Source organism: Myotis brandtii, unplaced genomic scaffold, assembly GCF_000412655.1.
Source record: "Myotis brandtii unplaced genomic scaffold, ASM41265v1 scaffold131, whole genome shotgun sequence".
NCBI lineage: Eukaryota > Metazoa > Chordata > Mammalia > Chiroptera > Vespertilionidae > Myotis > Myotis brandtii.
Genome location: NW_005354632.1, coordinates 6,025,886 through 6,038,592, shown reverse-complemented (window position 1 = coordinate 6,038,592; position 12,707 = coordinate 6,025,886).

Sequence of the window (12,707 nt, the reverse complement as noted above, 5' to 3'; positions counted from 1 at the left end):
AACTATTTTATTGAAACCTTCAAGGGAAGAGGGCATTTATTTTTCAACACCTCCCCTTGCCAAAGGGGACATTTTATTAGTAACTAGTGGCCCGGTGCATGAATTTGTGCACATTGAAAGGAAATTAATTACAAGAAATATTTTAATATCACTATTTGCCCTTTTTCTATAATAGAAGTGTCAACCAAATTCACGATCAACAATGACAGATCGAAACACACATGTGTAATTGGCACCAGCAAGAGCTTTATATATAGAGATAAACTTGCTTAATTAGACCTGCTTTCTAATTTAGCTAAACTTTTTCCAGCCCAGTGAAGCACCCCAACTTCTCTTTCAGGTAACTGTCAGCAACACAACAGTAAATATCAATACAAAGCAGATTGTTATTGTAGATCATGCAGGCAGAACAAAGGGTAAAATATTTAACTGCAGCAGTGTTTGATTATATTCTGCACAGTCAGAAAGCCTGAAGTCATTGTCAAGGTCTACCATTTCTTACTTCTTTCAGTCGGGTCAAGTTTCTAAACTTTCTAAATCTCCATTTTCCGGCTAATAAAAAAAAAAAAGGATTCCACCGAGTCTCCTATCTACCTACTCCAGGACTTCTGTGAGGATCAAATGAGATGAGGCACGGGAAAACGCTTCACAGATATTTGGTTAAAGTGTGAAACGTTTTCACCCAGCTATGAAGCAAGTCGTGTTCCTGGGCTGAAGAAACTGCAAGGAGGCTAGTCGTTGCTAAGGAGAGGAAGCTGGGCATTGCTATGTGACATCATTACCCGGACGGACACTTAGCATATTAGCCATTTACATATATAGATGTTTACTGACCAACTATTTTTACCAACAAAAGGACTATAGACATGGACTCGGTTACTGTTGTTTAATTATCCAGGGGCTGCTCCACCCTGGTGCTGTTCACACATCCTGGGCAGGACGATCTTTGCTGTGGGGCTGTCCTGTGCATTGTGAGATGTTCAGCTGCATTTCTAGTTTCTACCCCCACTAGGTCCCACTAGCACCCCCTCCGATCTGGTATTGACAACCAACATTGTCTCCAGACATTGCCAGATGTCCCTAAAATGTCCCCAGTTTGAGAATCACTGAGTTAGAGCACACTTTTGGCACTTCGTAGCCCTCTAAAAAGAATTCAAACTGAGTGAAGGTTGTGGACAAATGTCTCTACAGCTGGTATTTAAGAATTACTAGAAAAATACATTCCAGCCAGAAAAGGGTGCACCATAGTAAAAATGGAACAAGATGGTTCACAGAATAGACATGTTAATAAAGGAGATACTTACGATGTAGAACAAAACCAATGAAAAGTGTTATGCTCCAGACACTGTGGTGGGAAACCACTCCAACCATAGTAACCATAGGCCTGTCTACCTCAAACCCACAAAGGAGATTTATACCTCCCCTGCCACAGACTACTCTAACTATGTATCTAGAGTGTTTTCTTAATTTGGAAGATTTTTCTTCTTGGCTATGAAAATTCTTATGGCATTTTCCATTGCCATAGTCAGTGTTTATTTATTGTAATGTTCATAGATGTCTGTGGGTTTAGTTGATCTTTTCTGGTAGCGTAGCTCAAGAATGATTTTAGCGGTTGAAGTTTGCGAAGGGATTGTCATCATATTGTCTAATTTTTTCTGGTATTTGGAATAAATGTCTTTCAAATCGCTGAGATATTATGCTCTAGAAAGCAACCCGAGATTTCTGCAGTAACAGCTCTTTATCTGAGTTATGAGTCTTAATATTCACTTACGGCATCGACTCGAGTCGTGCAAATATGCCATCAAGAGCCATTTGGAATTTTAAAGGCCTTCATAAATAAGCACAGACTAGAACTGTTTCAATTGGCTGGATAAGTAATGTACATTTAAAAAATTAAAACAAAATAATATCAAAATGCATACACACTTGGGTTAAATAGAGTAAGTGTCTTTTGAGTCATTAAAATAAATTCATCAGACTGAATGAGCCTTTCAGAAAATGTTGTTTTTGCGTTTTATAGTCAATAGCAAATAGGCCAGTAGAGCGAGCAACTGCCAGGAATAGGAGTGAAGACTTCAAATAAGAAGGGAGTGTGACTTCATTGATGAAGAGTGAAAATTCAAAACCTGTTGCCATTTGGTTTTCAAGGGCCTTTATTATTATTATTTATTTATTTATTTCAGAGAAGAAGGGAGAGGGAGAGAGAAATAGAAACATCAATGATGAATCATTGATCGGCTGCCTCCTGCATGCCCCACACTGGGGATCAAGCACACAACCCGGGCATGTGCCCTGACCAGGAATGGAAAACTGTGACCTCCTGGTTCATAGGTGGATGCTCAACCACTGAGCCATGCTGGCCGGGCAACACAATTTCTTTACTGGCCCAGCAGTGCCTGGGTCCTCCTGGGCTCAGGGTCTGGCCACCTCTTGTCATCCTCTCGGATGCTCACTTCCATCCCACCCCCTTCCCACCCCCATCCTAAGCAGCCCCATCTCCTTCTCTCACAAAAGTTTCACGATGGCTTCAGACAGATCTTTCAAGTAGCTCGTAATTACCACTGTGGCAAGAGAAGCCACAACCAGAGGTTTAGCTCCTCTTCCATTCTTTCTGTTCTCTCCGAACAGTGAGAATAAATCAATATTTTAATAGGCCTGTAAATTATATATACTGCCTCTATCCATATTTCTTTATTTCTCACAAAACTCTTGAAAGACACATTGCCATTTCACGGACTCGGAATGATCCTGAGACTCTCTAGCTGTCCTGCCCAAGGTCACAGAACTAGAAGAGGCAGAGCTGGGACTGAAGCCCAACTCTGTGTAACTCAGGCCCCTCCAGCTCTGTAACAGTTTCATTGAATGGATGAGTTCATGAAGGACAGTGAGCCACGACTGAATTTCACCTGTGCTGATGACAGAACAGTAATTTCCATCCTAGTGTTTGGTGTCTTGGTAGGTACAATCGTAGCCCTACAAAGATGCCCACATCTGAATCCCCTGAACCTGTTCATATGTTAGGGGACAGGCAAAGGGGAACTAAGGTTGCAGGTGGAATTAAGGTTGCTAATCAGATGGCCTTGAGACGGGGAGATGATCCTGACTTACCCAGGCAAGCCCGCCGGAATGACAAGTCCTTACCTGTGGATGAGGGATGCAGAGGAGCGTTTCAAAGTGGTGTGACCAGGGAAGGTCTCAACCAGCCATTGCTCGAGGGGGCAGCAAACCAAGGAATAACCAGGAAAGCAGGCAGCCCGGAGAAGCCTGAAAATGCAAGAAAACAGAAGTTCCCCCTAGAGTTTCTAAACACTGACACCTTTATTTTGGCCCAGTGAAACCTAGTCTAACCTTCTGGACTCCAGAACTATAATTTCGTACATTTTTGTATTGTTTTCAAATAGTGAGTGGTTGGAATTTTGTTACAGCAGCCGTAGAAAATAGTTACCGTGTCGGTATCAATTTTATGTTTTTATAATATTCTAATCACATTAGAAAATTAAAAAAACATAAAAACATCAAAGAAGTATTTCATTATCATTAAGAGAGTCTCAGCCGAAGGCTATATTAAAAAATACAAATTCCAAGTTTCTCTTTACACTTATCCGGGCATATATTTGTTTGATCCACACTTATTCATGGAGCCGCTAGTATCAACTTGTTGTGGAGGAGACGATGGAAAGCAAAGTGGGCAAAGTTTCTGTTCTTTGTAGATTTATGGTCAGAACATTCTCAAATTTAATTAATTGGGTGTTTGCTTTATATGCAAAGTGGTCCAGAAAAATGAGAGATACTGGTCAAGTCAACTCTAGATCCAAAGATGGGGAGCTGTAGAGTCAGGCTCAGTCTCAGAGCTGCTACACCAGGGGTCCTCAAACTACGGCCCGCGGGCCACATGCAAATACAGATATTGTATTTGTTTCCGTTTTGTTTTTTTACTTCAAAATAAGATATGTGCAGTGTGCATAGGAATTTGTTCATAGTTTTTTTTTAAACTATAGTCCGGCCCTCCAACGGTCTGAGGGACAGTGAACTGGCCCCCTGTTTAAAAAGTTTGAGGACCCCTGTGCTAGACGGTCCATGCCGTCATAGCGCCTTGGGGACGGTGTCATTGAAAGAAGGGCCACCTGAGGGACTGCCTGTAAAGACCGTGTTGATAAAATAAATGGTGTCAAATGACCTTGTTTCCTGTTCTGTCAACCAGTGAGTTACATGGTGATTTTTTTTTTAAAAAAGCCATTATGATTTCCTTAAACAGGATCCTCCTGTTGCCTCACCTTTGTCTCAGCCGCAAGTAACGAACATCTAAACTGTCAAAAATCAAGTTGTGCTGCTTGGCAGACAGACGCCCTGTATAATTTGTGCACATTTTCTTCCAATGGTGCTGAGGAGGAGGTGGGACGTTTGCAGCCTAATGTTAACGCTTTAGGTGAACAAAAATGGAAAAAGGAAGACCATTTCCATTTAGCAATGCATACCATGTCACTTAAAAAGAAATAGAAAATAACAACAAAGCATATTCTGATCCTGCCTAAGACTTCTGCCCCAGGAATATCACCTTCTCCAGGAAGACATCTATAACCCTCCAGCAAGTGAGCGTCCCTCTCCCATGGGCCTCCATGTGTGTTTGTGGTATGTGTATGTGTGTGTGTGTGTGTGTGTGTGTGTGTGTGTGTATGTATATATACACTATGTATTTATCATATACAACACAGCAAAATTACTTGTAATCACCTGCTGCCCCCACATGTGAGCAACTGAAGTTCACTGACTTTTGTTTATAAATTGACAGTCAGAATAACGATGCTGCCTGACAGAGTGCCTGGCACGTACTGAGTTCAGTAATGTTCACTGATTTCACAGTCAAATTAATGCACTCATGAAATAATGAATAGTTCTTTCTATCTTGGAAAAACTAAACAGCTAATAAAAAGAAAGAGTCTGGCCGGCATGGCTCAGTGCTTGGGCATCAACCTATGAACCAGGAGGTCATGGTTCAATTCCCAGCCAGGGCACATGCCCGGGTTGCGGGTTCGATCCCCAGTGGGGGGCATGAAGGAGGCAGCCGATCAATGATTCTCTATCATCATTGATGTTTCTATCTCTCCCTCCCTCTGTCTTCCTCTCTGAAATCAATAAAAACATATTTTTTAAAAGAGAGAAAAATGAATGAATATTTGATTTGTGAGATCAAACCAATGCCCATTGCTCCTCAGATTTACTAGTGAGATGTCTGACAGATACTAGCTGTTTATTTCAAGAAAAGGGAGCAGGTGGGGATTTCATGTATCCCGGGTTGCGGGTTCGATCCCCAGTGGGGGGCATGAAGGAGGCAGCCGATCAATGATTCTCTATCATCATTGATGTTTCTATCTCTCTCTCCCTCTGCCTTCCTCTCTGAAATCAATAAAAATATATTTTTAAAAGAGAGAAAAATGAATGAATATTTGATTTGTGAGATCAAACCAATGCCCATTGCTCCTCAGACTTACTAGTGAGATGTCTGACAGATACTAGCTGTTCGTTTCAAGAAAAGGGGGCAGTCGGGGATTCCATGTAGAAGTCAACCTTGGAGGAAAGTTCAACAAAAAATTAGTAGACACAGGTATTTCTTCTACAATTATTGCATGGCCAGTACTTCTAGTAAGCAGATACCTGTTCGGGTTGCTTTAGAATCTCTACTGAAGAGTTACGTCTACTGCGTAAATCTTGAGGACTTGGTAGTGTTTGCCTACATCTCACTCAGAACTCACTCTATTTATGTTTATTGTTTGCCTACATCTCATCCAGGGATTGCTATACTCATCTGTAGTTTGCCATATTTAGATACAAGCAAGAGAAAGGTCCAGCATGTATATCGTCATCCATGTTCAGTTTAAATAAAAAATGCAAAGATTAAACAGCCAAACAAATCACCAACCAAAACACACCTCTAAACATCAACAGCCGAACTCGTCAGCTTCCCCCTCTGTTTGCCTGAGTCGATGTTAAGGAAGTAAAATTTTCTGTGCCCCCTGTTTTCTGCCAAATCACAGCAGCCAATAGTCACAGTAAATCAATGCGTATTCTTCGTCCAAGTCCCTTTGGTGCTGTTGAATGGTAATAAATGCGACTCTCTACTTCAGTGAGCTGGGCTGGCATCCAGGAAAAAGGAAAATCTTGAATTTAGAGTTGAGGCTTTTATCCGCAGCTCAGCAAGACATTCCAAATGTTAAAGAAGATGCAACTACCAGTACATGTAAATAACGAAAGGAGAACTGTTTCATTGAGGATGCGACTCCATACACAGTTTGAGAAATAACGCTGTTTTTGTCTAGTTAGATTTCAGGTTGTTATGCCGTTGCTTAACAACATGCCTTTTATCATGTCCAATGTATCTTTGGATAAGTATTTCTTATTGGTGCTGCTGTCATTTTAAACCTGTTAATTTTAGAGTCACTAATATTTTGTGTAATAACTATGAACTGAGAAAATGTCATATACTCCCTGGAAGTGTAATTATTAGTTGTATCGCCATCAGAAAGTAGAGCTTAGCCCTACCAGCGTGGCTCAGCGGTTGAGCATTGACCTACGAACCAGGAGGTAGCGGTTCGATTCCCAGTCAGGGCACATCCCTGGGTTGTGGGTTTGATCCCCAGTGTGGGTGTGCAGGAGGCAAATGATCAATGATTCTCTCTCATCATTGATGTTTCTATCTCTCTCTTCCTCTCTGAACTCAATAAAAATATAAATTTGGTGGGGCGGGTGGGAGTAGAGCTTAAGGCTCACCTGGGCACATGGGCAGGTGAGTCCAGAAATGGGCACAAGATTTTTTTCTTTTTGGGGGGGGAGGAGGCGGGTGTAGAGGGGCACCAACAATTTGCTCAGAGACTTCTAGGTCAGTTGATTTTTTTTTAGTTTTAATTCGCTTAAAAATAATTTTGGACTCTGAATCATTTTATGCTTCTTACCAGTTTATTATCTTAAAATTGTAATTCACACTCATAGAGATCATTAAGTAGTAAATACTTTACCATAAAGCTCCCTATAATTTCCCCCCTAGGAGAAAAAGACTTGATCTGTTTGTGTTGAACTAGAAAGACGATGGATACAACACTTTTTTAAATTTAAACATGTGGTAGATGTGTGTGGGGGCTGGGGGGAAGGTGAGCACTGGGAATATGGGTATGAGAACAAGTTTCATTTCATTTCCAGCTTCAGAACATTATGCACTGAGGTGTTTTTTTTTTAGAAGAGAAAGAGAAAAAGAACAGAACCCATTTCTTCCCTTTCGCAGGGACCCAGACTCTGAGTGACAGTCTCTGATTCTCAGCAGCCGGCGAGGACAGGGTTAAAATTCCCCAGAGGGCAAGGGTTTGGTTCTACTTTTCTTCCCCTGGAATCTCACTCACCCTTTCTTGGAGCACCGGTGGAGTCTCTGGCACTCTGCTAGGCTCGGATGGTAGGGTGGGGGGCTGCATTTTCCAAAGACAGCGGAGTATTGATTGAGTGGCACTCCGCTGAACATGGCGATGAGGTAGCAGCCCTGGCCCCCATCCCACTTGCTTTTCTACCACGTGACCTAGCTAACAAAAATCAATAAAACTGAGGAGGAAGTCTGGAAGGGGTAGCACACACCGTTTTATTCCATGGTATTTTTTTGGTATTTTTTTTCCTGTAAGTGATAAAGAATCACTGGAGAAATTTTGATGGGGAAGTAGCAAAAGAAAGCTGGTATTTTTACTGTATATTTCTGGTTGCAATAGGAAAGATGAATTGGGCTGAATTTAGAAATAGGTACTCAGATACATACTGCATTTTTATTAGAGAATAAATGGATTAATTTAAATGGTGATTTCGTTTCTCCCTCTTTCTCTACTGCCTTAGGCAATCTGCCTTATCATTCACAGCAAAACGATACAGGACACACAAAATAATACGCAATGTTAGTGATAATGGGAACCGCCATTCATTGAACACTAATTATGTGTGTCATTGAATCCTAACAACAAGCCACCATGTAAGCATTATCTCCTTTTTATGGAGGGGGAAACTGAGGCAGCGTTTATCCAAGATGATATAGCTGTTTGGTAGCAGAGCTGGGGTCCAAGCCCAGGCAGCCCAGTTCCCACTGAGGCCACAAGTTCTGAGACAGTGCAGTGGTGGCAGCTCCTGAAACATGTTTTCACCCCAGTTTAGTCAAGGGCACTATTGATCATGCACAGGGTGCGAGGACTAGAGAGGGAAGGGCACAGGTTTCTCAGAGAGATTATACGTGAATGAATTTCAAAGGATAGATTTCTTCCTTCAAGCGTTCATTCAGTCACTCATTCATTCCTCTTCAAGTATTTCTGAGCGCCCCTGGTGCCAGGCACCGGCCAGCAGAATAAGAATTATGTCACTACTTGAAGCAAAGCCTGGAGAGGTCACAAAGGAGAGGGGCCAGGTCTACACAGACTCCTCAGAAAGGCATCCTCGCCTCATCTGGGGAAGTCAAGTGTAAACCTGGTGCTGATGGTGAGGAGGTTATTGGGGTGACGTGGGGGAATGTGATGTAGGAAGGCGCTCTGGGCACAAGGACGTCACAATGACAGGCAGGGATGAGGGAGAGCGCAAGGAACAGAAATGCCCTGAGTGTGGTGGCCGCAAAGAGAGGCAGCAGCAGAAACAGGAGTGCGACAGGCAGGGCCTAATCCAGGGAGAGCAGGACGGTGTCCTAGGGACCATGGCGCCATTTGAAGGCGTTTTCAAATCAATAAAAAGCATATCCTCGGGTGAGGATTTCTTTTTTAAGTGTCAGAAAGAAAAAGAGAATTCTAATGTAAAGTACAATGTCATTTACGTACAGTTTTAGAAAAGGTTCAAAACACTATTCCACGCGGATTAGATAGACAAATGGACACATTTTAAACAAAACAGAGCCAGCATCTTTGGGGAAGGAGGGGAGGGAGAGGAAGGGAACAGTGACCGCTGAGGAAAAGGATAATTAATTAAAATACAACTCGGACTGGTGACGGGCGTGTGCCATGAACTTGGACTTGTCATTCAAACAAGTCTCCACACTGCCCCCCCCAAAAAGAAAGTTAAAGACAGTACAACCAAAAACAAATGCCGAAGATTGTACAATGACTATGCAGATAGGTTTACAGTGAATGAGTGAATGAGGTTTGCAACAGATGGAAAGCTTCCCAAATGTACATTTACGAGAGGGTAGGCATTCTTCTACTGAGCCGTTTCTGATGAAGGAAAACTTCAGCAGCCAGCCAGCCCTGCAGGCTACCATGGATTCATCAAACTCCCCGGCAGGTCCCAAAAGTACACAGTGCTAAGGGTTAGGGAGGGTCCAACATGAGGCGCTGAATGAAGTGCCCCTTTGGCGGGAGAACATGAAATGTGGGAGAAAGGTTAAAGAAATCGCAGTAGGCTAGTCAAAACCTCAAGAGGTTGATCAATTTCGTCAAGCCAGGTCTGAGATTGCTTTCATAGATCATCAAATAGTTTTGCGAGGCAAAGACCGAAAGGCACCGCCAATTAATAAATACAGAAAAATCTATGTGGTGGAGCATGTTATTAAATTAATATTTTATACTCGCGTCGAATGTCAACGGTGACCTGAACGATGCCACCACTTCGAGAGGGGACAAAGGGAGGTGAGAAACGTCCTTTGCATGAAAGTTTTATATTCTGACAGCTCCCAGGAATGAAATACTTTCTCATCTGAAATAGCAGTTGTCTGGGAGGTTCTCTTTATTCTTTCCCCAGCACATAGTAAATTGAGTCTTTTCAACAGGAATGCAATGGGGAACTTTAAAGATAATTAAGAAACATAAAATATGTCAGTCTTCTCGAACCTAGTCAGAATAGGAGCTTTAATCTCTCTCCTTCAAGAGCATTCGTGTACATTTAAGTCTATACTCTCGTAATTTAAAAATATATATATTATTTAACTATACACTAAGAAAAAAATGCCTAATAACTGCACAGAAAAATAAAATGCTTGTGTTTTATAAATATTTAATAAGAGCTGCACTTGAAATGCATTGCTGATACAGGAGCAAAAAATATTCCTTAAATTTGTTGATATAATGTAGCAAAAAAATCAAAATCAAAGAAGAAGGAAGTCCTGAAATAAACATTAGTTTTGCTGACTGGCTCTGATGTGACCGTAGACACTTTGTTCTCTCCTGAACGTCTTGGAGGTCACGGGCAACACAGAAGAAAGCGTGTCTATCTGTCTCCTTCTTACAATCCCAGCAGCAGAATTGATTGCAGTACAGTTTGTACCTAATTGATTGCAGTGCCACAACCTACGCCAAAGCCTGGTATCTGTTGTCTTCTGAGGTTTCCAAGGTTTCAATCCAATCGAATGGATTTAAGAAAGAACCTTGTGACTCCCACCAGCAGCTTGGGAATAAGTGAATCCTCAACTCCAGTTCCCAAGAGCAGACTTGGACGAAGGTTCATGTGGGCAATCTGTAGGTTGTTGTCATCTCACTTAGGCCCCACCCCCTGCAATGCGCCTTCCCCATCTCCCCTGAGATCTGCATCCACAGCCCACAGTATTGAAGTCTGTTATCAGCGAGATATTACTCCCAGTTCAGGCGTTCTGGTCCCCAGGAGAACACTTATTTCCCCCTGAAAGGTTATTGATACGTTGAGGACATAGACCTTCAAAGCAATCAACATCTGACCATCCCCACCTGAGCCACTGCGCCATCAACCTCTTCTTATCAGGGCTCCGTCTCAGTGCCAATGGTCTCGAGACCTTCTCAATATCCATTGTCGTTATAAAAGTTGAACACCGAGGTTCGATACACAGCACACGTGTAAACAAAACCAATTCCTGGCTGTAACTATACCCCAATGTGATCTATCAGCTAATTCTTTTTTTAAAATATATTTTTATTGATTTCAGAGAGAAAGGAAGAAGGAGATAGAAACATCAATCATGAGAATCGTTGATAGGCTGCCTCCCGCATGCTCCCTACTGGGGATTGAGCCCACAAGCCAGGCATATGCCCTTGACTGGAATCGAACCTGGGACCCTTTAGTCCACAGGCCAATGCTCTATCCACTGAGCCAAACTGTCTAGGCTATCAGCTAATTCTTTGGTCCATTTATAGCATTTGTTTTCATTCCTCAATTATTACTTGACTAGAGGCCTGGTGCATGGGATTCGCACTGGTGGGGGCGTGGCCTGCGGGGATCAGCCCGCTGCAAGAGCAGCTGCTCATCCCAGTCAGCCGAGCGCACTGACCACCAGGGAGCAGCTTCTGCATTGAGCATCTGCCCCCTGGTGGTCAGTGCACGTCATAGCGACTGGTAGTTCCACTGTTTGGTCACTGGGCTTTTATTATATAGGATGATTCCCCTTCCAGGCATTTGATTCTGACTTTTGATTCTGTCTATGGCTTGATGTAGCATCCCTCCGTGTAATATGCCCTTGAATATACTGCATCTGTCCTTGACCTGTGCCCCATTGCAACCTCACTACCTCCTGGCCTGCTCAGGAGAGGAATTCCTGCTTAGACGCTCTTCACTGCTTTACCTGGTTTCAGGCTGTTCGATTATCAGCTGATTATCTTTATGCTGTTTTGGATGTTTCTGTCCATCTCGTTTGGACCTTCAGGGAACATAGACCCATGTGACCCGATCTTAAATTCCTTTGTGTAGTCATACTGTATCTAAAATTGTGGGTCCTGCTCCATTAAAAGACCCACCTATTATGGCTCTAACTTCTATAAGCATACTATGAATGTTGTGAGGTTATATAAGCTTGCAACTTTAAAAATAGCAAATATTTATTGAGCTTTTATTATGGCCAGACACAGCGCTAAGCATTTTCTATATGTCACTTCATTTTCTATATGTCACTTCATTTTCTTTTCCTATAACCTTATGAATAGGGACTATTCTTTTAGCCCTAATTTTTAGGTAAGAAAACTAAGATTAGGAGAGGCCGAGACATTGTCCCAAGATCACGTTTAGTAAGTAGCAGAGTTGAAGTTCACACGTCAGTTGTATTTGTCATCAAGGCTTATGTTCAGAAGGACCACACTAAATAGCCTTTATTATTCCTGGCTATTAAAGAGGAATTTACCACAATTCACTTGGCAAATCAGTGAGCTGTGTAAATTCAGAACCAAGCTTTCCTTTAGTTTACAACATAGAACAGAAAAGAGCATTTTGTCACTCAGGCATCTCTTATGATTTGGTAAATTCCCAAATGAATGCTGAGACCATAAACAAACAAATGGATTTCAAGGAGACAGAATTGCCCCTTTTTTTATTTTATGCCAATATCATCTGTCTTTTACTCATTTTTTTTCATGCTACATGAAAAGACAACAGAAAACTTTCTCTAACATTTCTTCTTCTACTTTTTTTTAAAAATAATTTTTTATTGATTTCAGAGAGGGAGAGAGAGAGAGAAACATCAATGATGAGAGAGAATCATTGATCGGCTGCCTGTTGCACACCCGGGAGAGAGAATCATTGATCGGCTGCCTGCTGCACACCCGGCACTGGGGATCAAGCTTACAACCCGGGCATGTGCCCTTGACAGGAATTGAACGCAGGGCCCTTCCGTCTGCAGGCTGACACTCTATCCACTGAGCCAAACAAGTTAGGGCTCTTCTACTTCTTTATATAAGCATGTCAGCTATGGAGCCACCACCAGGCTATATGTTTTTTATCTGGCAATGGTTACAATGGTAATTAGTAGCTTAAAT